The sequence below is a fragment of the Trichosurus vulpecula genome, assembly GCF_011100635.1.
Source record: "Trichosurus vulpecula isolate mTriVul1 chromosome X unlocalized genomic scaffold, mTriVul1.pri SUPER_X_unloc_5, whole genome shotgun sequence".
NCBI classification, from domain to species: Eukaryota; Metazoa; Chordata; class Mammalia; order Diprotodontia; family Phalangeridae; genus Trichosurus; species Trichosurus vulpecula.
The window spans coordinates 1,497,851-1,515,292 of NW_023494381.1; the positions used below are offsets into that span (position 1 = coordinate 1,497,851).

Genomic DNA, 17,442 nt, shown 5'->3' on the forward strand with positions numbered 1-17,442 from the left:
GTGAGGAGTCATGGGGCTGGCTGAGGGGGGGTGTTAACGGCTATGCTAGGGGGAGGGGCCAACTCAGGAACCAATCGGCCCTGGTCATTCGGGCGGAGCTTGATGATGTCAAAAACCCTATAAGAGGGGAGAGGACAGCTTGAAGAGTTTCTTTTCCTTTTCCGGTTGGAGCCAGCGACAGTTACATCGTCAGTTACAGCGACAGTTACATCGTCAGTTACAGTTGCAGTTTCAGTTACAGACACAGACACAGCTGAGGCAGGAGCTGCCAGTAGCAGAGCTGATCTACGGGAGGAAGCTGAACAAAGACTTCAGGCCAGTGGGTAATCTTATTACCATCGAGGGGGAAGCATGATTTTGCTTTACGCAATCATGCTTCTCTGTAGCCTCCTGGTTACTCTTGCAAGGCGTACTTATTGGGCCTGGAAGATTTTGATCAACATATCAAAATGGGGCTTCTGGTTCATGGGTTGGTTACTGTGGAGCCTAAATAAATGTTTTGATTCTTCTGCCTTCTACTTTGAGAGTTTCTTATATCCGGCGGTTCCGAACCTTTCAGACATGTTTATGATCCTCTTTGAGATTATAAACTCGGCCCTCCTGATACACCATCCCAATGTTATCAACACCCTTATGATATTCTGCTGGTCTAGGAGGTCTGGAATTTGTGTGGAATTTACATACCACAGGACAAGCTACTCAATGGGCAGAGCATCTGGCCTAAAGTCAGGAAGACCCGACTTCAAATCTGGCCACAGATACTAACTATGTGACCCTGGGTGAGTCATTTAATCTTGCTTACCTCAGTTTCCTCATCTGTAAAATGAGCTGGAGAAGGAAATGGCAAACCACTCCAGCATCTTTGCCAAGAAAAGCCCAAAGGTAGTCACGAAGAGTCAGACGTGACTGAAAAAATGACTCAGCAACAACAAGGACAAGAACACAGATTTAGCACTTATTATCAGGATGTGAATTTTAGTTAATATATGATCCATTTTGTGAATTATGCTCCTTTGACCTTTGGGACTATGTGTATGTGATTTCTAGGTTCTCCTTTGCAATCTTATTTCTTGCTATTGCACGTTTAAACTGCCTACTTGTAAACTTAGTTACTATACAAACTAGAAGGTGGGGGTTGGCAGGGGTGGGTGGTGGATGGAGTGTGGAGGATGGGGGGGGGCGGTCAGCAGTGATCAGGGAACCAGAACAAGATTCAGTTTTAACACACTACTAAAGCAGTCCTCAGAGGAAAAAAAAAACATATTTTTGAAAATATACATTAATAAAATTAAAAAGAGAGGATTAATGAACAAACAGATCAGGCAATTTTCAAAAAGAAAATAAAAAAAGAAACAAACTCAAAATAAGCATGAGTAGAAATCTTGAAAATTAGAAGAGCAATAGAAAAATACAAAACTAAAAAGATGAGAGAATTAACAAGCACAACTAGTAGGTTGAAAAGTTGGAGGTAATTGGAAAAATAAGGTTTTCTATAGTCAGACTAAAAAAAGGAGGAAGGGAAATCAGATTGCTAAAATAAAAATAATAAGGAAAAATCATAGCAGAGGAGAAATAGTCATTGTCATAGCTTTTAATACACAATTACATGCTAGCACAACTGAGAATTTAAAAGAAATGGAGGTTTATCTACCAAAATATAAAAAAAGGAAAATTAATTGGTCATGAAATCAAAGTCTTAATCTAATGTAAAGCCACAAAATTGAAACAGAGCTTTATAGGAACTACAGAAGAAAGAAAACTCTGCTCCTGATGGATTTATGAGTAGATACTATAAAATGTTTAAGAATTATTTACCAGACTACAGAAATTAATTTTAAAAATGAGACAGAAGACAGCCTATCTAAATATTCTACATGGTAAAGATTACTGATAAAAACTAAAGAAGAATAACTATAAAGTATATGATTAGTGAATATTAAATAAAAAAATTTAAATGAGCCCAACAAAATGTCTGTATCACCAGCGTCAAACTCATATAGAAACAGGACCACTAAACCATAAAAAGAATCCCTGCAGGTTGCATGTTGACCACATATTCACATTGCATATGTTTCATTGTATTTTTATTTTTTATATTTTTATTTGCATTATTCATATTCATGTTACGTTATGTTATGTTACATTATGCTATGCTACGTTATGCTATGTTATGTTAGTTACGTTACGTTACGTTCCGTTGCGTTGGGTTGCCTTATGTTACATTATATTACATTACATTACATTATATTATATTATATTATATATGATATATGATATGACAATTAATATTACATTAATTATATATTATACTTATATTATATAAATTATATTATATTTTGATATGATATATGATATGTTATTACAATACATTATATTTGTATTGTATTAAATATTATATATTTATATTATATTAATATCATTTATATTTCTATATTACAGTTTAATCTGGCTCAGGCTGCACAGCGTTGCAGGCTACAACGACATGTTTGATAACTGTTTTGCAGTTATGTGATATGTGATAAACTTGGATTTCTACAAGAGATACAAGGATGAGTTTACATTAGAAAGTTTTTTTAGCATGATTCATCATATTAATGAAACAAAACTGCACTTTAAAAACATGACAAGTTACATAACATGATACAAGCAGAAAAGATGAATTATTAATGTGATCCTTAATACATAATAATAAATAGGTTAAAGGACAAATGATAGAAAAATAATTATATAAAAAGGACAATAATGACAAAAATAACCCAAATTTCTGGTACATAGCTAAATCGGTCCTCAGAAAGAGAGAAAAAATTATCTCTCTGAAAACATATACTAATAAAATTTTTTAAAAAGAACAATGAACTGAATCGGTCATTCCATAACTAAAAATCAACACGCTAAAATAGGGACAAAAGAGGGAATTTTCAATATCAGAGAAGAAATATATAAAATGCAAAAGAAAATAATGATAGAATTCTAAAATAAAGCTAAAGTTCTTTGAAAATATATGCATAATTGAAATCTAATCCTAAAGACAAAGGAGGGAACAGAGCAAGAATCACAAAAGAGAAATAGAGAACACTGTTACCTCAGTAAACAAAATTCCATACCAGCCCAACACATTTCAAAAGAAATGGAGGCTCAGTTACAAAAAGATTAAATAGTAGTATTAATAATGCCACTAATAATGAAATACTAATTTAATAATAAATAAAATAATAATTTCATTAATAATAATCAAATCAAAATAATCAAAATAAGATTTTAATGTCAGAAAATCAAACTAAATAAATTTAAGGGAACTGGGGGTGGGGGGAATCCTACTACAGATGGATTTACACTTTGAAAAGAATAAGTGATCATATTCATTTTTTTCCCAAAAAACAGAGAAAAAAAATCTACAAAATCCTTTTATGAGACAGAGTTCTCCCCCCAAAATAAGAACCTGGGGAAGAATTTTTTAAAAAGTGGGAATTGGGGCAAGGGGTGGTGAACTGTGACAAGGAGCTGAGAAATGCCCTCCTATGTTGGGAGTTATTTTCAGTATAAGGCATTCAGTGCCTTTTTGTTTACGTCCAGTTTTTGTTGCATTTTTTTCCCTCACCTTACCTGCTTAGATTAGAAAGCTCTGTGAAAGGAACTGACTTCAATGTAGTTCTAATAATCTAACATCTTTAGAATGTTTTTCTTTTCTTTTTTTTTGGGGGGGTGGTCGCAAATGTATTATTCCCCATTCCCAAGAAACCGTAACGGTGGGGGTGGGAATGAGAAGAAGAGATAGAGGAGGCAACGCAAAGAGAATATATTTTGTCCTCCGAGCTCACTGGGAAAAGATGTATTGGAATAGAAGAGCAAGGTGACCCACACTTTTGAGACTCCGGAAAGGTGTTGATTTGCTTGGTAAGACTATACTTGTTTTAAGGTAGCACTGGTTCCTGGGAAGTATAGGAAAGGGAGATTGTTCCTAGTGATAGAGATATTTAAAAGGAAGAGATTATCAATACAACATTTAAAATAGAAGAAAACAGAAAGTTTAGGAGCTAAAAATAGAATAATCATACTACTAGCTTATTAGACTATATACTCTATGTATGACAAGTTATTTATATTCTATTTCTAAAGAATGTTAATACAAAAATTTCAATAATCTCAGTGCAAAAAGGCTACAGCAGTATATCCAATAAACTTATTTGACTAAATTGGATTCATAGGAGGGATATAAGGATGACAACGTCAGCAAAATCATTTGACACAATTATATTAAAAATAAAGGCATCAGCTTTAAATCAAATGATTATTTGACAAGAAATAGAACAAGCATTTGAAAAACTACATTGCTCATTTATCCTGAAAATCTCGCCCAACTTAGGAAGAGAAATACCATTTTTTTCAATCTGATAAAGAATATATCTTTATCTATTTATCTCTCACTATATGCACACTCATACATATTACATATCTCAAAACAAAAGGTAGCATTATTTCAAAAGTTAAAATACAAAGTCCTAATACATACATGAATAAAGGAGAGATGCATTCCCCACCCTTACCCCTACCCCAATTTCCAATCTTATTTCACATAATTCTGGAAACGTAAGTGCTAGCCATAAGGCAAAAGAAATAATTGGGGACCTAAACATCTGTGAGAAGCAGACAAAATTATACCTATTTAGTGACAATATGTCATTAACTTAGGATTTAAAATTCAATATGAACTGGAAAAATATAAGTGATGCAGGGGGAAAATTAAGGAAGACTTCTTGGAAAGGAGAACAATGAAAGAAAATGACCAAAAATTAGGGATGATTGGAAAAGGACAGGAAATATGCTGAACTGTTTGGTATGGAAAGGGAAAGAGAATGGACAATAATGGGAGAGAAATAGAGAAATAGATAGAATAAAATATAAATATAAAATATAAACAAATTCCCAGAACACAGAACATAGGACACAGCCTAGATAGACCAGCATCTGAGCACTAAGAGTTAACTACTTGCGAGTATGAAGTACTGACTTAATAGAGGAAGCAGATAAAACTTAATATAAAAACATATGAAGGAAAACACATGACTAATGATCAAAATTTAAATATGAGTGGCTGAAATAATGCAGCAGAGTCAAAGAGAGAGTAAATGAAAAAGAACACCTCGCAATATATTGTATACATAACAAAATTCTAAAATACTGATACAGAATAAAAACGAGAGGCTAGAGCAAAATTTGCTAAAAAAAATGGGTGATGCAAAAATAAAAAAGGAAAAAGCAGGAGTTGCAACCATGGTATCAGACAAACAAAAGTAAAGAAATAAAGATCCATAATATCCAGAGAGAGAAATGCAGAAAGAAAATGTCCATTTAATGGAACCAAAGTCAATGAAAGATATTAGTTCTAAGTTTATTGAAAAGAGTATTGGTGTGTTTGACACCTCTGGTATTCAGTCATATATTCAAGAAATTGTTTACTGTGACAAAGTTGGATTTATATGAGAAACAAAAGGATAACTTAATTTTAAAAATGTTTAATATATTTCATCATATTAAAAAACCTGAAGAACACAGCAGTTCTTAGGGGAAGTTTTATATCTCTAAATGCCTACATGAATAAAATAGGGAAAGAGGAGATCAATGATCTGCGCATACAGCTGAAAAAGCTAGAAAAAGAGCAAATTGAAAACCCCTAATTAAATACCAAATTAGAAATAACGAAAATCAAAGGAGAGATTAATAAAATTGAAACCAAGAAAACTATTGAATTAATAAATAAAACAAAGAGCTGGTTTTATGAAAAAAAAACCAATAAAATTGATAAACCTTTGGCCAATTTGATAAAAAAAAAAGAAAGAAGAAAATCAAATTACCAGTATCAAAAATGAAAAGAGTGAGGTCACCTCTAATGAAGAGGAAATCAAAACAATAATTAGGAATTATTTTGCTCAACTGTATGCCCATAAATTTGACAACCTTAGAGATATGGATGAATATCTACAAAAACATAAACTGCCCAGGCTAACAGAGAAGGAAGTGAAATTTCTTAATAACCCCATATCAGAAAAAGAAATTGAGCATGCCATCAACGAACTCCCTAGGAAAAAATCTCCAGGGCCAGATGGTTTTACGTGTGAATTCTATCAACTAATTCCAATGCTTTGTAGACTATTTGGGAAAATAGTTGAAGAAGGAGTCCTACCAAATTCTTTTTATGACACAAATATGGTACTAATACCCAAACCAGGTAGAGTTAAAACAGAGAAAGAAAATTATAGACCAATTTCTCTAATGAATATTGATGCAAAAATTTTAAATAAAATATTAGCAAAAAATTGCAGCAACTCATTACGAGAATAATACACTATGACCAGGTAGGATTTATTCCAGGAATGCAAGGCTGGTTCAATATTAGGAAAACTATTAGCATAATTGACCATATCAACAACAAAACTAGCAGAAACCATATGATCATCTCAATAGACGCAGAAAAAAGCCTTTGACAAAGTACAACACCCATTCCTATTAAAAACACTAGAAAGCATAGGAATAAATGGAACCTTCCTCAAAATTATAAATAGCATCTACCTAAAACCATCAACAAGCATTATTTGTAATGGGGATAAACTAGATGCATTCCCAATAAGATCAGGGGTGAAACAAGGATGTCCATTATCACCCCTATTATTCAATTTGGTTCTAGAAACATTAGCTGTAGCAATAAGAGAAGAAAAAGAAATTGAAGGAATTAGAATAGGAAAAGAAGAAACTAAATTATCACTGTTTGCAGATGATATGATGATTTATCTAGAGAATCCTAGAGAATCAAGTAAAAAACTACTTGAAATAATAAACAACTTTAGCAAAGTTGCAGGATATAAAATAAACCCACATAAATCCTCAGCATTCCTATACATTACTGACAAAGCCCAACAGCAAGAGATAGAAAGAGAAATTCCATTCAAAGTTACTGTAGACACTATAAAATCTTTGGGAGTCTATTTGCCAAGACAAACCCAGGGCCTATATGAACATAACTATGAAACATTTTTCACGTGAATAAAATCAGATCTGAATAAATGGAAAAATATCAGTTGCTCATGGTTAGGCCGAGCTAATATAATAAAAATGACAATTTTACCTAAATTAATCTATCTATTCAGTGCCATACCAATCGAACTACCAAAAAATTATTTTACTGAGCTTGACAAAATAATAACAAAATTCATATGGAAAAACAAGAGGTCTAGAGTATCTAGGATATTAATGAAAAGACATGCTAGAGAAGGTGGCTTAGCCACACCAGATATTAAACTGTACTACACAGCAGCAGTCATCAAAACTGCCTGGTACTGGTTAAGAAACAGGGGTGTGGATCAGTGGAATAGGATAGGTACACAAGTAGGTGAAATCAACAAGTTTAGCAATCTACTCTTTGATAAACCCAAAGAGGCCAGCTTCTGGGCTAATAATTCACTATTTCACAAAAACTGTTGGGAAAATTGGAAAATGGTAGGGCAAAAAACTGGGCATAGACCAATATCTTACACCATATACCAAAATAAAGTCAAAATGGGTTCATGATTTAGGAGTAAAAGCTGATACTATAAGTAATTTGGGAAAGCAAGGAATAGTTTACTTATCAGATTTATGGAAAAGTAAAGAATTCATGACCCAACAAGAGATAGAGAGCATTACAAAATGACAAATGGATAATTTTGATTATGTGAAATTGAAATGTTTTTGTACAAAAAAAGCCAATGCAACAAGAATTAGGAGGGAAGCAGAAAATTGGGAGAAAATCTTTGCAACTAGTATCTCTGATAAAGGCCTCATTTCTAAAATATACAGGGAACTGAGCCAAATATATAGGAATACAAGCCATTCTCCAATTGAGAAATAGTCAAAGGATATGAACAGGCAGTTTTCAGAGGAAGAAATTAAAGCTATCTATAGGCATATGAAAAAATGCTCTGGATCCCTACTGATTAGAGAAATGCAAATCAAAACAACTCTTAGATACCACATGTCTCCTGTCAGATTGGCTAAAATAACAAAACAGGAAAATGATAAATGCTGGAAAGGATGTGGGGAAATTGGAACATTGTTGCATTGCTGGTGGAGTTGTGAGCTGATCCAGTCATTTTGGAGAGCAGTTTGGAACTATGCCCAAAGGGCTATAGAAATGTTCATAGCCTTTGACCCAGCAATACCACTTCTAGGGTTGTATCCCAAAGAAATCACACAAGCGGGAAAAGGACCCATATGTACAAAAATATTTATAGCAGCTCTTTTTGTGGTAGCCAAGAATTGGAAATCAAAGGGATGCCCATCAATTGGGGAATGGCTGAACAAGCTGTGGTATATGAAGGTGATGGAATACTATTGTGCCATAAGAAATGGGGATGATGCAGACTTCATAACAACCTGGAAAAACCTACACGACATAATGCTGATTGAGCGGAGCAGAGGCAGGAGAACGTTGTGCACAGCCACAGATATATGGATTCCATGAGGACCAACCCTGACATACTGTGCTCTTCTCAGCAACCTAAGAGGCAAGGACAACTCCAGGGACTCACGATGGAGAATGCTATCTACATCCAGAGAAAGAACTCTAAAGTTTGAATGCAGATCAAGGCGCACTACATGCTCGCCTTTTTTTGCTTCTCTTTTGTTTTTGTTTTTGGGTTGTTTTTTTTTTTTTGGTTCTGTTTCTTCTTTCTCATGATTCATTCCATTGGCCAAAATTCTTCTCCACAACTTGACTAGTGCATAAATTAATTCAATGCGAAGTTATACATGACAGTTATATGAGATGAGAGTCCATGCCGTCTTGGGGAGGGAGGGGGGAGGGAGGGGAGAAAATCTGGAACTCAAAACTATGTAGAACCGTGTGTGGTAAACTAAAAATAAATAAATTAAAAAAAATACAAAAGAAAATTATGATAGAATCCTAAAACAAAGCTAAAAATTCTTTGAAAATATGTGCATAATTGAAATGTACACCTAAAGACAATGGAGCGAAATCAAATAGTCATGATGAAATATAAATAGGGCAAAACAAAATCATAACAGAGAAATATAAAACATTGTCCTGAGTATACACAATTACATGCCAGCATGAGAATTCAAAAGGAAATTTAGCTATGAACGTGTAAAATAGCAGCATTGATAGGACATGAAAACAATATCTTAGATCATCCAATGTTAGGAAATGAACCTGAATGAGCTTTAAAGGAATTATGAAAAAAATCCTGGTAGAGATGGATTTATGGATAAATACCATCAGACTTTGAAAGAACAAGTAAACATATTACAAACATTATTTGAAAAAACAAGAAAATAAAAGGTCTACAAAATTCTTTCATGAGATAGAATCCTAAAATAAAAACTAGGGAAGAATAAAGCAAAGAATCACAATAATAGACTGTATTACTTATAAATATTGATATAAAATTGAAATAACATCATAAAAAATGGCTACATCATCATATCCAACACATTATTCAATGTCATCAATTTGGATTTATATGAAGGATACAAGGGTGACTGAACAGCAGGAAAAACATGCACCATAATTAATTACATTAAAAAAAAACCTAGTTCCAAATGACCTTACTGCTTGATGAGATACAGAAAAAGCCATACTCATTTGGGCTGAAAACCTTACAAAACATAGGAAGAACAGGCCGTATTTTGAATCTGATAAAGTGTGTGTGTGTGTGTGTGTGTGTGTGTGTGTGTGTGTGTGTGTAAAGGGTAGCATTTTTTCAAACGGCAGGATACAAGAATTATTCCTAATACATACAGGAACAAAGCAAGGATGCATTCCCCCTTTCCCAACCCCTAATTTTCTACTCTTCTTTAACGTAGTTCTGGAAATGCTAGTGCTAGAAATAAGACAGAAGAAAAAAAAAAACTAAAGACCTAAACACATATAAGGAGAGGACAAAATTGTACCTATTTCATGACGACAATGTCGTACATATTGAGAAGGGAAAGTAACATCATATTAGTTATACAGGTGAAGGCATGTAAAACAATTCCATATTAGCCATTTAGAAAAAAAACAAACAAAATCCCCCCAAAACCAAGCAAACAAAGAAAAAATAAGGTGAAAAAATTATATTTAAATTTGCACTCAGAGGTCATCACTTCTCTGTCTGGAGGTGGATAACATTTTTCATCATGAGTCATTTGGATTATTGCATTGCTGAGAATAACTAAGTCATTCACAGTTGATCATCATACAATATTGCTCTCACCGCTTATAATGTTATTCAGGTTTTCCTCATTTCACTTTGGATCAGATAATGTAAATCTTCACAGGCCTCTCTGAAAGCATCCTGCTCATCATTTCTTACTGAACAACAATATTCCATCACATTCATATACCATAACTTGTTTAACGATTCCCCAATTGATGGGCATCCCCTTAATTTCTAATCTTTGCCACCACAAAAAAGAGCTACCGTAATTATTTTTATACATATAGGTCCTTTTCCTTTTCCTTTGATCTCTTTGGGATATAGACCTAGTACTGGTATTTCTGGGTTAAAAAGTATGCACACTAGAGCGAAACAATTTTTCGGTAGAAAGTACTGACTTAATAGTGGAAGCAGATAAAACTCAATATAAAAAAAAACAATGGAAGAAAACCTATGTCTACAGATCAAAAAACACTAATCACCTAACTAGTGTTGCCTGAGTCAAAGTGAGAACTCACAAAGACCTTACCTTAAAAAGGCCAAGGTCTCCCACTGCATCCTGAGCCATCTCCAGTTAGCCTGATCTGTGTCTGGCCACTGGAGCCAGATGGCTCTGGAAGAGAAAGTGAGGCTGGAGACTTTGCTCAGCCCTCACTCATGGCAACATCTTCCTGATGTCATGGTCCTCTTCAAGAATGAAGGACAAACCACAACCACACAGCACAGTGCCTGGCACAGAGCAGGCACTTAATAAATCTTTATTCCATTCCATTTATTAAGTTTACATTTGGCCCCCTTCCCTTCCCCCCAATACTAGAATCTGCTATACTAGTTAAGTTATAATATTTGTTTTGCTTTAGCTTCTACCTTCTGGAATATTATCTTCTAATCCTTCTCATCCTTCACACTGGTAGCTACAAGATCTTAATTGATGCTGACCATGGCACTTTGGTATATATACTCTTCATTTCTTTTCTTTTTGTAGTTCCTTTTTGAATTGGAGGCTCTGAATTTTGGCTAAGAAATTTTTTTGGAGTTTATAATATAAGGTTTCTGTGAGGGGCTGACAAGTGTGTTTTTTCCATTTAATTTCATATTTGGGTTCATATAGCTGTGGCCATTTTATCTGTAATTTCTTGAAATATGGTATCCAGGATTTTGTATTTAAGGTTTTGTAATAGAACAGTGACATTTAAATCACTTCTCCCTGCCATAGCTTGCAGGTTGTTTGTTTGTGACAAGAGATAGCTAACATTTTAGGATCTATTTCTGTCTCTTGATTTTGTTCTGTGTCTTGGCTTTGTCCTGGAGATATCAATTTCTGTCTGGTCCTATCTACATTGCAATTAGCTTGTTATGTGAGCAAGTTTTTGCGCGTAAGCTGTTTATTCTCTATCCAATTCTTTCTCCTACAGGAGTCAGTTTTTTTCCTATTTTGTCCTCTAGAAATGACCATGTATATGCTCACTTTTATAACTCTTGTTTCATAACCTCAAGGAATTAAAACAAAGTTTATGGAATACCTGTGGCTTTATACGAGACCTCCTCTAGGGCTACTTAGCCTTCCTCCTTGAAAGAGAAACATTTTTGGTTGGGGACTGTGAGAGGGATCACAGTCAGATCCTGTAGGTGAACAAAGAGTACCAGTAACACCAGGTTCAGTATAGTGACTCTAGAAACTGGGGGAAGGTTCTCTTGTCCTCTGGACTTTGTGTACAGAAGAGAGCTTGGAGGTAGGTGGCCCTTCTTGGCATTCTGTCCCTACATACCACTCCCAACGATCCAAAGTCTTGTCTGAATTCAAGGCCTCTAGAAATAAAAATGCTAGAGTTGGAAGACACCTGAGGACATGGAATGTCAGAGTTCAAAGGGGTGTGGAACAATGAAAGTCAAATCATCCTTAGATCACAGAATGTCAGACTGGGAGGAACTAGAACCTCACGGAAGTAAGGATAGAGCTCCACTGATTATCCTACCCACTTATATGAATTGCCAGAAAAACACTTCTTGATAGGATTAAAAAATAATAACCAATTGTGAACAAGGACCTCTTTGCTTTTTGAAATTCAATTTTGTCAGCAAATGTATTTTCTGCCTTTCCTGTGCTCCTCCTCAGATATACCACATACCTCTCCCCATTCACTGAGAAATAAAAAAGCAAAGCCTTTAGAAACATGTTTAGCCAGCAAAAATAGTTCCTATATTAGCCATGTCTAAAAAATGATGCCTCAATCTGTTCTGAATTTCTCACTGCCAGCTCTCCGGGTGTGGATAGCATGATTCATCATGAGTCCTCCAGGAACTGTGGTTGGTCATTTTCTTGAACATTTTCCCTAAGTTTTCCAAAGTTGACCATTTTTATAATATTATTTTTCTATAAATTATTCTCCTGGTTCAACTAATTTTACTCTCTCAAAATCATACATATTCTCAAGTTTTTATTAAACAATTTACTTTACCAATTCTTTTTTTGATGGTTAAAAAATTTGGGTTTTATTGTTTTTGCTAAACAATACTAAAAAAATTATTTTTTGAAGGCAGGGCTTGAATTATTTAGTTTTGATCCATTTATTTAAAAACAAGAGAGGGAGGGAGGAGAGGAAGAGATCATGGCCAATTTTTTTAAACTAGTTTCACCCCCAGACTCTAGCCAGTTTCATGGATGCTACAGACAACCCACTCTGTGCCTGACAGAAGAATGACAGCACACTCTACTCAATATTATTGCCCTGAGGCACATGAGGAAAGGAATGATAGTTAATTCTCAGCAAGTTAACTACAGTCAGACAAACTAGTGGACTAAATTCGAGAAACACATAGGGTTTTAGACTATTTGCTGAGCACAAACTGTCATCAGCTAGTAAAGGGAAGGGAAGAGGGAGTTTGGAGATTAGTCAAGATTTACCTGGACCAGAAAATTTGGGTGCAAAGTCAGGAAGAGAGAAACCAAAGGGGTAGGGATAATCTAGGGTGGAATGAGATAGGGACAAGAAGCTTATTATCCCAGGTCACTTGGAAGAGAGAGCTTGTCATTCAAGTAGGAGAGATGAAATATGCCATGCAAGATGATCCTTGCAGAGCACAAGTAATCAACAGTTGTGTCTCCAGTCTACCAGGGGATGCTGAGATTTATTTCTAGTACCATGAAGTGGGGGTAAAGAGAGAATCCTAGAGTTCCAGGACACATGAGAAATTCTAGCCCAAGGAAGCAGCTAGAACACACACACTTAAAAAGGTAAGATACTATGAGTCCTCCTTCCCTCGAGTCCTGCATTCAATCTACACAAACCTGACTCTCCAAAGGCTGGCAAGAGATTCTGGGACTAGGCCAAGTTGGTTACTTTGCTAAGGGGCTTTTTTTGTGGGGGAAGAAAGGGGGGAGTAGAGGTGGGTTGGGCCATGATCTAATATAGAGAACTGCAAGAAGCAGAAAATATTTAGGGAACATTTTAATATATATTTTCATATATATATTTAAAGATAAGAAAAATAAATCTAATTTAAGCCATGCCCTGTACAAAAAAAAATTAAAGTGAGGCACCTATTTGCTGTTCTGGCCTCAGCACAAACATCACAGTCAGCTTGTTATTTTTGTTTCAGAACGGAAGATGTCAAAGTTTCTCCCATTTGCTCAGAAGGCAAGTATAACCACTTATAAAAACTGAATGGCAGGGAACAGAGTAGGAGAAGAAAGTCAAGGGTGAAAGGACAAAGAGGGAAGGGTACAGAGTATTTTCAAAAATAAAATTAACAAGATGACTGTTCAAGGAGAGAAAAAAGAAAAAAAACATGGTAGACAAAACAAGTCTGTGAGTCAAGTAATGATTCAACTTTTAAATTATTCTCTCGTTCTTTTGTTGTTTTTTGTTCAAGTCTAAGGTTTAGAATTTTTAGCCCTTCATTATAAAGAGCTAACGGGAAATAAAGGAATTCCCTCCCCTCCCCCAGCTTGCCTCCGATGAAGACGCCAATGTCGCCTCCCTCCTCTGTTGGATGTTCAAAGAGTCCCCCAAGTGTGCGGGGTGTGGGGACTCGGGATGACAGAGCGGCCTCCTTCTGTGTCTGCTGTGCTTGTGAACACTGCATTACCTTCTGGCTTTCCACATCTCTGAAATGTTTCTCAACTATTTTTCGTACGTGGCTCAATGCACTCCCTTCTTTGCCTTTACAGTTTTCCACTTGATAGGGAGGTGCAATAACAACTTCTTCCATTACTACAATGTTTTTTTTCTTGCCATTTACAATCCTTAATGGTCTTATGAATGGTCTGGAAAAGCTGTTGTCCCTCCAGAGAGACATCAGCACTGATTGCATAGGCAGGCTCAGCTTCTCCTCTTTCTCTGTTCGAGCTTTGCTGGCAAGCTTGCTAACCTTGAGAGAAGCTAGGGGAGGAGGGGTTTCTGTGCAGTCATTAATTATTTCAATTTCCGAGACAAATTGTAGATTTATAAGCAGGATGTCTGCATGGTTAGGCTTTCCACTGGAAGAGGGACATTTGAGCACCAACATCTTGGACTGGTAGTCAAAGGCTACCACTTCGCCATGCAGCCGCTGCTCTTGGCACGTTCGGCATGAAACCTGGCTCCCAACGCTGAAGTACTCTCCCGGAGGAGCCGCCATCTTGGGAGAGCAGCGGCGGGTGGCGGGGGCTACTTTATCAATTCTTAAAGATTCTGATACATTTATATACCTTATATTGTTCAGCCATTCCCCAATTGATGGGTACTCCCTCAGATGCCAATTTATTGCCAACACACGAGGCAGAGTCCAAGGACTCCTCCAGCAATGGAAAAATCCTATCTATTCTCTGGCTTGATGTGTTTATTCCTATAGCTTGGTTGGGAGAAGAGTCAATTGATGAACTATTAAATTCCTGAGAAACTAAATACTTTGACACTGGAGGGATGATGTCATAGGAAACCGTGAATCTTGTCCATGAGGCTAATAGATGATATCAGGAGAAGAGGTAACTTCTTAGGAAGGGTGATTTGACTGACATCCCAAATGACCATTCCCCCATCTCCAAATCTTCCTACCACTGACCTGTAATCTCCACTCATTCACAGTTATGTATCAGGGGAAAAGGCCTATGATTTGGGGTTTGGACAAGTAGGCATGGCTCCCTGCTCGATTCCTCTTTTGGTTCACTTATTCAAAGACCTTGTCTAGAATGAATTTTCCCTGTCACAATAGCTTTCTACCTTTTTACCCTTAGTATTTTCATTGATTCGTACAAGATTTCTCTTTCACATATTTCTGTTGTTCTTTTTATTTTCTTATTTTTCACTTGAGAGGCTCTGAGGTGATTCCAACTATAAAGGCAAAGTCTAAAAAATAAATAAAATTATCCTTTGAGGACTGTCTATATTTAAGCAAAAGTATTTTTTGTTGATTGTACATTATGCATTAGGAGTTTCAGGGGATACTATACTTTTGGTGAAAAGTACCCGACAGAAAAACTGTACTCTTTTATGAGGAACAGAAAGACAACACGATCTGCTCTCGTTGGCTATGCTATCATAAAACCTTATTTTCGCTATGCTACTTGCCATGGATGATGGATTTTAATTTCACCAGTTGAAGATATTAGAAACAAAATTTAGGTACAAAAGGTTTGCCTTAGTTCCTCAGTGTAAGGAGGAATCTAGATCTAAGCCCTTCAGTGGCTTATTCAGGGTTGCAGGGCTGAGACTAGAACCCAGCTCTTTTGATTCTCAGTCTAGTATTTTGTAGTATATTACATTGCCTACAAGTTGTTTGTGGGTTTTCTTTTAATCTTTACTTTGGGCATTTCAGCAAAGAAATATAGACGTACTAATAGGAGGTCATTTTACTGAGAGGAAACTGACGCTTCATGAGGCTGGCGGATAGAACTGTTAAAAAAACAAGGGGTTTGGATATCTAAGGTCTCTCGCAGATCTAAATCTATGTCTCAGGTCTCTTCCGGATCTAAATCTATGCTCCTTTGTTGTTCTTTTTCTGGCCCAGGGTCATTTGTTTATGGTGTTGTTAGGATAGGGTGTGGGAAGGCCAGGGAAGGATGATAATCCAATAATGAATATTGTAATGGAAGATGATCTTAATAGAAAAGGTTCGCATGATGATAGTAACCAATATTTAACTATTCTGTAGTGTGATGGAGAGCCTCTGGAGTGTTATCAAGACTTGGGTTTAAGTCTGACCTCTGAGACATACAGGTTTTGTGACCCTCTACAAGTTCCTTTGCTCAGTCGGTACCCATCCCACCCTCCAAGGCAGTAGCATTATTAAGTTGAAAGAGAGTTGCCAATTTATGTCATTTCAGGTCAAGACATTGTATACAAAGTGTTTTACCAAATGCTTTCCTCACAATTCAGTGAGGTGGACTTAGTCTGATATATCCCATTTTTACAGATGAGGAGACAGTGTGATAGAGAGATTGTGACTTTGCCAACACCATAAGTAGTATGGCTGGGACCCAAACACTTATCTTCTTGCACCAAGACTAATATTCTTTCTATTGTACTATACTGCCTCATGTGGATAAATGGCAAGTGGCATATCAAAAATAAGTTTTTATGGTGGCTTAGCCAACAAGAGCAGACAGTATTGTCTTTGCGTTCCTCATAAAAGAGTACAGCTTTTCTGTCGGGTACTTTTCACCAAAACTACAATATTCCCTGGTCAGATTCAAAGATATTTAGAAGAATCAAAATCAATCAATCAGTAATCATTTATTAAGCACCACAGTATGCATATACAGTGAAAATCCATTTGTCCATATTTTTTGATGCATTGGAGTTTCTTGGAGTGGACTTGCTGTCCATGGGAGGGTTTTTAATCAGTGTCTTATATGATAAGAATATAAATGTTGAAATTTTATGGGCTAGAGTAGATGGATGTTTAGGTCCCTGCCAACTCTTGAGATTTTGATTGTGAAATCTGGGTTTAATTTTTTTTCCTTTTGCTACTTATGCAGGTGTACATAGGCAACCTTATTGGGTTGATATTAGGATGAATACAGAATAATTTATGAAGACAGCTTTGTAAACCTTAGAGCCCTATAAAAATCTGAGTTCTTAGAAATATACTAATGGAAGGTTACTCCCTTGGAGTAAGATGTTCAGTGATGATTGCCAGTATTTCACTTAGGAAAAAATTAAGATTTTAATTTTTCTGAATAGTGATTTAATATTTGTTATGGCCTTAAGGTAATTCTGAGAACAAATAGATTTATAAATATGTTTAAGTGTTGCTTTATTTTGTCTTTCAG

The 17,442-nt window shown here is 35.7% G+C and overlaps 1 pseudogene; it reads right to left on the reverse strand.

Moving 5' to 3' along the window:
- Positions 1 to 2,440: 2,440 nt before the first annotated feature.
- On the reverse strand, positions 2,441 to 14,810 carry LOC118833238 (annotated as a pseudogene).
- Positions 14,811 to 17,442: the final 2,632 nt, after the last annotated feature.